The sequence below is a fragment of the Adiantum capillus-veneris genome, chromosome 5 (assembly GCF_014529385.1).
Source record: "Adiantum capillus-veneris isolate H3 chromosome 5, ASM1452938v2, whole genome shotgun sequence".
Taxonomy (NCBI): domain Eukaryota; kingdom Viridiplantae; phylum Streptophyta; class Polypodiopsida; order Polypodiales; family Pteridaceae; genus Adiantum; species Adiantum capillus-veneris.
In genome coordinates, this window is record NC_140935.1 from 97297360 (window position 1) to 97303359 (window position 6000).

The following is a 6000-nucleotide window of genomic DNA, read 5'->3' on the forward strand; positions in this document are numbered from 1 at the left end:
TGAGATTCTCGAATGGCCATAAATATCATTTTTATGATGGAGCACAACATTTTTTGTGCTTGATGTGCATGTATGAATTCTTTGACACTAACAATTGTGCATTGTTTTGAAGGGAAATTGGTCAATGACTCGACATCGGGTTGTGAGTAACCAACCAATTGAGAGACTTCAAAATTTGCTTCATCCTAAATCCTCTTTTTCTTTTGATATATATGCCAAATATGCTAAAATGAGCATGATTTTGAGAGAATGATCATAGAATAACATTAAATTGTGGGTTTTCTATTGAGCATAATATGGTGTTGTGCATTAAAGTTTGGGTTTGACATTGCTTGCATTTTAGTGCTTGACTTGAATGGCAACATGTTTGCACAACACTAAAATTAAGCTTGTTTGATGGCCAAGAGAGAGCATGGATAGTGGGGATGATGATTGTGTGAACATTTGGCTTATGCATGATCTAGTGATTGGCTTTATGAAAAATTCTCTTTGCATTAAAAGGGAAGTTATTTTTTGGCAAGCATAAGAAATTCGAAAGCTACCATTGCTAATGCTTTGATGCTTGGGTAGCATTGTGCATTTTGGGGTTGTGGTTGATTAGTGCTTGTATTGGATGTTCAAATGATTTCATGCAGTAACAATTGAGTTTCATTTTGAAGGTTGTGGCAAGAGTGTGATTTCAATGATCCAAGGAGGGGTCATCATTGCAATATTGCAAAATGTGGCTAGTTAGAGCCACTCCAAATGTTTGCATTAAAGTTGTATACATGCTAGCTCATAGGTGGTCAAAAGTAAAGTTTTTCATTTGAGCTAGTATTTACCCAACTTTTTTGAGCTTTCAAGTATAAGTTGGCTATTGAGAGCCATTCATTTTCATTTCATCAAGTCGCAGTCATCTCTAGCTCATAGATTGCTTCTAAAAAAAATGTAAAATTTCATGTGAGCTAGTTGTTAGCCAACTTTTTGGAAATCTTTTAATTGTAAAATTCGGCTTTGAAGAGCCACTTCATTTCATTCAAAAGTTGCATTATTTTCAGCTCTTGGCTTGTTTTTCCATACTTCATTGAGCTAGAAATTAATCAAACTTTTGAATCATACATGAGAGGTTGCAAAAATTGAAAAATTTGCTTTTGTAGAAGCATTTTACCTCTCTCATTTTTTATATGTATGCATAAATTTGCTACAAAGAGCATCATGTGCATAACCAAAGGCATTTTTTTCCCTTGGGTTTTTCCCCTTTGGCAAATTTGGGTATGCAAGACCCTAGATTTAGGTTTTCAATAATGTTTTTTGTGTGCATTTGGCTTTCAATAATTGGCTTCTGTAGCTTGTGTTTACACTTAGCTTCAAAAAGCTTCTGTTGCAAATAAAAAAGATCAGGAGACTACTCTACACAAAGGGGGTGCTTGCTCAAGGATGCACAAAGAGCATGAATAGGTATAATCCTTCCATGATTTTGCTCGTTTGTTCATCTCTTCATTCTCTTGCTTGAATTAAGAGAAATTTTGCTTCTAAGCTATGGTTTTTTTTATGTTTGAAAGCTAGGCATTTTAAAGTTTCAATACTTTGCTTTGTGGAAATTAACTCATCAAAAAATTAGGTTTTATGTGTGCTAACCATAGGTAATTGGCCTTGACTTTAGATTTATGTAGGTTCATTTCTCATTAGTCCTAGACTCTTAGTGAAGGTCTTAATACTCCTTTCATTTTAAACATGACCTAGGGTTATGATTACGCTTTAGTCCTTTAGTCCAATTGCCATTAGCATCTGATGATGGAAGCAATAAAACAATGCTAAAAAATGAATCAATGAAGCAAAAAAGTGTCGAGAGAAAGTAGCAAAAAATGCTAGTAGACACATGAAAATCCAAAATCTTTATGTTATGTTGTGTCTATGTGAGGCCTAGCGCCTTATTGGTACTTGGCAGGCGAGGGGAATCACCTTGGCTCTCTTGGTCAAGGCCCTAAACCGATGCCCTGGGTTGATAGGGGTTAGCCATCGCCTTGGTAGGCTAGTAGGCTTGTTGAACACCTTCTTGAGGGTTCAAGGAGCCAAGAGTCACACCTAGACTTTCCTTGGGGTGCTAACCTTATGATTGTGATTTAAATTTTTCAGTGAATGACAAAAACAAAACTTCCATGAGATTCAAAAATCTTTGACAATGTACTAATACATTAGGATCTTTTTTATAGCCCTTCGACATGCTAAACTTGAATGATTTATTAAGATTGTTCACATAGTTTTTATGTTAGTAGGTTTATGAACTTGCATTAGCCTAGGGTCATAATTGATTGCTTGTGTTTCATGCATACAACTAAAATTTCAAGTGGTTTAATCTTCACAATAGTTTAGGTGTTTTTAATGTTATATTGTCTAGTTTTTGACTATGATTGGCCCATCTTTTAGAAGAAAAAAATCACTTTGCATGATTGTTCGTTTGTGCTTCATGTTTTATTCATTCTTGGTGGCCTTTGATGCTCATTACTTGTTCTTATGTTTTGCAGCTCAACATTTCTTCCATGGACTTTCTTTCTACCATGTCACCGTGTCTTGCTTCATTGGCACACAAGGACGTGCGCCAAATTAGGAAGGGGGGAATGTTAGCAGCGGCTAACATAGGCTACACCAATTATGCACCAAGCTATGGATGTTCCATAGTGCACAATATTTCATTTTCATTGTATAGGGCCTTGGGCTCATGTAGGAGTTCCAAAGTTGTATGAGTCTAGGCTAGAGAGCATTACTTTATCCCATAGTTGAAGGGTTTGGGGCCCAAAGCTATAAAAGAGCCCTATGCTTAATGAGTAGTCATTCTTGGGTGAGTTCTCCTCTTTGTAGATTGAATGGTCATGAGGCTCATGGGCTTTCTATGCCCATGTAGCTCTTGATTTCTAATAATCAATTACATCTTTCTTTCTTATTAGTCTTCTTTGTTTGATTATGTGGAGTGAGATTGTATTAGTGTGACGGTAGATCTCTAATCCCTTTTTTGAGTTAATCTATTCTATCCACACCATTGGCCATGGTGTGTGAGGGCTGTGCCTTCCTTCTCTTCATCTCTCTCTACAAGGTGCGGTTAGTGTGTGTGCATACGTAGTCGCATTGAGGGGTTGTGCCAAAATGGACACACTAATGCGGAGTAGGTATGTTAATTTCATGCTTGTGTAGTTGTGATTAAGAGTTGTGAATAAGAGTGATTGATGTGAGAGGTTAATTTCAACCAGATGATTGTGTGCAAGTGATTAGTGAGTAGGAATGTGTTGTTGATTAGAGGAAGCCCTTTTCATGGCTTCTCTCTATGATGAGTAGAAGGATCCCTTGAATTCTCTATGTCTATACATCTTAGGCTCATGCTTCCATGCCCTAGCCGGGTTGCCAATCCACGATTTGACAATTTTGTGGGTTGCGGTCCTGCTACAACACCTCCCTACAGAATTCATGACTCTTGTGGGGGTCAACAAGCAGACACATACGAGGGCTTGGAGAGTGGGCACTAAGAAAAGTGGGAACAACGGAGAAACCTCAAAGGAAAGGGTACTCATTCTCCGCTTCCCCTCCATGGAAGTGAAGAATGACTTTTTGAAGAAGAGACTGACTCTAAAGAAGACTGGCATCTTTCTTGAAGCTGACCTCACCCTCTTTCAGATTGCTCATATGCAAGAAGTAATGCTGGAGATTAGAGCAGCAAGGGAAAATGGGAAGATTTCTTTTTACAAGGATGGAAAGGTGGTGATATTCAAGAGACGCCCCGCATGACGGTGCGAGACCTATGGGACCACATTAAAGATGGTAACATGGAATTGTAATGGGTCACTCCGTCTGGATGTAGGGTCCTTTGAGGATAGCTTCACGAGGAGAGAAATCATTTTCTACTCTGAGACACATGAAGCACCTGGGCAATCCATGCCAAAGGTGAGCGGATATAGATGGGAGACACCTCCAGACAGGAGACCAGATCAGGGCATCGAGGACAGGACTCAGGGGGAGTGACAGTTCTATTCAGGGAGGAGTTGCATCCCACTGATACATATAGTACGCAAGGATGAACGTGGTAGGTACATGTGGGTGAGGATCAAGGCAAAGACGGCAGACACCTCTACATTGTTATTTGTTACTTTCCTCCTAGTACGTCAGTATATGCATCACCTAGAGGACAATCCCCCTTTGCTATTTTGGATAATGACATATGGGACATTTCCAAGGATGGTGACATTATCATACTAGGGTATTTCTATGCTAAGACTTCCCACCACCAGCCAATATCTTATGAGACTTTCGAGGAGATGCTTAGGGAGCTGGACGACGTAGATATGGGTCTATCCAGACTATCACAAGATGAGGTATACAGTGAATATGGAAGATACGGAATAAATATGGGAATCACACATAGATTGGCCATTGTGAATGGCGTACAAAGATTTTTGACTGCTGCTGGAGGTTTTACTTGCTTTCCACACCAACATGGTGCAAGAACAGTGGATTATGTTATGGCCTAGCCAAGTCTCATTCCATTATTTCAGGATTTCATGGTGGGTGCTAGGCCAGTTGGAGTAGCAGTTGATCATGATATCTTGTCTTTCACCCTAACCTTTCAGTTCAGAACAACTCCATTACGAGAGGTCCCCACACACACTTGGTATACCTTCATGAGGAAGACGGATCCTGTGTATATGGATGAGATATACATGCAGCTATGCACTCAGGAGGCGGCACGCCCACTAGATGAACTCACTCAGATACTGATAGAGATGTTCCATGATGCAACATCAGAGGCATATCCCCACACCCAGGCCACACGAAGAAGATCTGGGAGCATGCCCTAGAATAGTTGGTATGATGAGGAGTGTAGAGAGACGAGGATCAAATTACAGAGGGAAGTGCTCATGGGTATTACCACACATAGACAGTTACGGATTATCTTTCGCCACATAGTGCAACGAAAGAAAAGGGCTTACTATCTCAGGGAGAGCGGGATCTATATCAGTTATTTATAAGTCAAGACTCAGGCAAAGCATGGAGGCTATTCTACGAGCATTCACCACCACATCAATCACCTCCACTGAGACATGGGGAGACTATGCCACATCTCTCTATGCAACATCTAGGCAACCACCTCTGCCGGACCCACTAGAGACATGCCCGGAGACATGCTCTTCCTTTACTTCCGAGAGGGTAAGGAAAGCCAATTACAGAATGAAGACAAGAAGAGAACATGATCATGATGGTCCGGTAGGAGAGCACTTCATCCATGCCAGAGATATGCTTGGAGATCTCCTGGCTATAATGTTTAGTTGAGCCATGTATGAAATATTCCCGGAGACTTGGAGTATGTCTACAATTGTGCCTATTTTCAAGTCAGGAGATCCCATGATCCCGTGAATTATCGCACCATCATGATTGGTCACACACTAGCTAGGTTATATGCATCCGTTCTTGAGCAAGACTTGAGTAGATGGGCAGAGAAAGAGGGCATCAGAGCACCATGGCAAGCAGGTTTCAAGAGAGGTTTCTCCACTCTTGACCAGATTTTGACACTCAAAGCTATTATTGAGGAGGGTAGACACAATGGCAAGAGAATCTATTGTAGCTTTGTGGATTTCCACAAAGCTTTTGACACAGTGTCAAGAGCTAGACATAGACTACATGACATGGGTGTGCCTACAAAGCTGATATGGGGTATTATGGCTCTATACAAGATAGTCATGGGGCGGGTACACACCACTAAGGGAATGTCTGACATGGTCCAGTACACTATTGGAGTAAAGTGTAGGGTTAAGGTGAATAGGTTAGTGTGCCATTCATGGAATACGCATGCTTAGAGAGGTTAGTGTAGAGCTTGAGAGAGAAACTATTGCACAATACAATATAGACTATACTTGCAAATGATAAAGCTTACAAATATTCAGCAGAATGTGCCTCTATATAGGATTTTATAAATAGGTAGCCTTTTGACACATGAGCACAAAAGGTAGCTGCCAATGCGAAATACAAGTGGCTTTC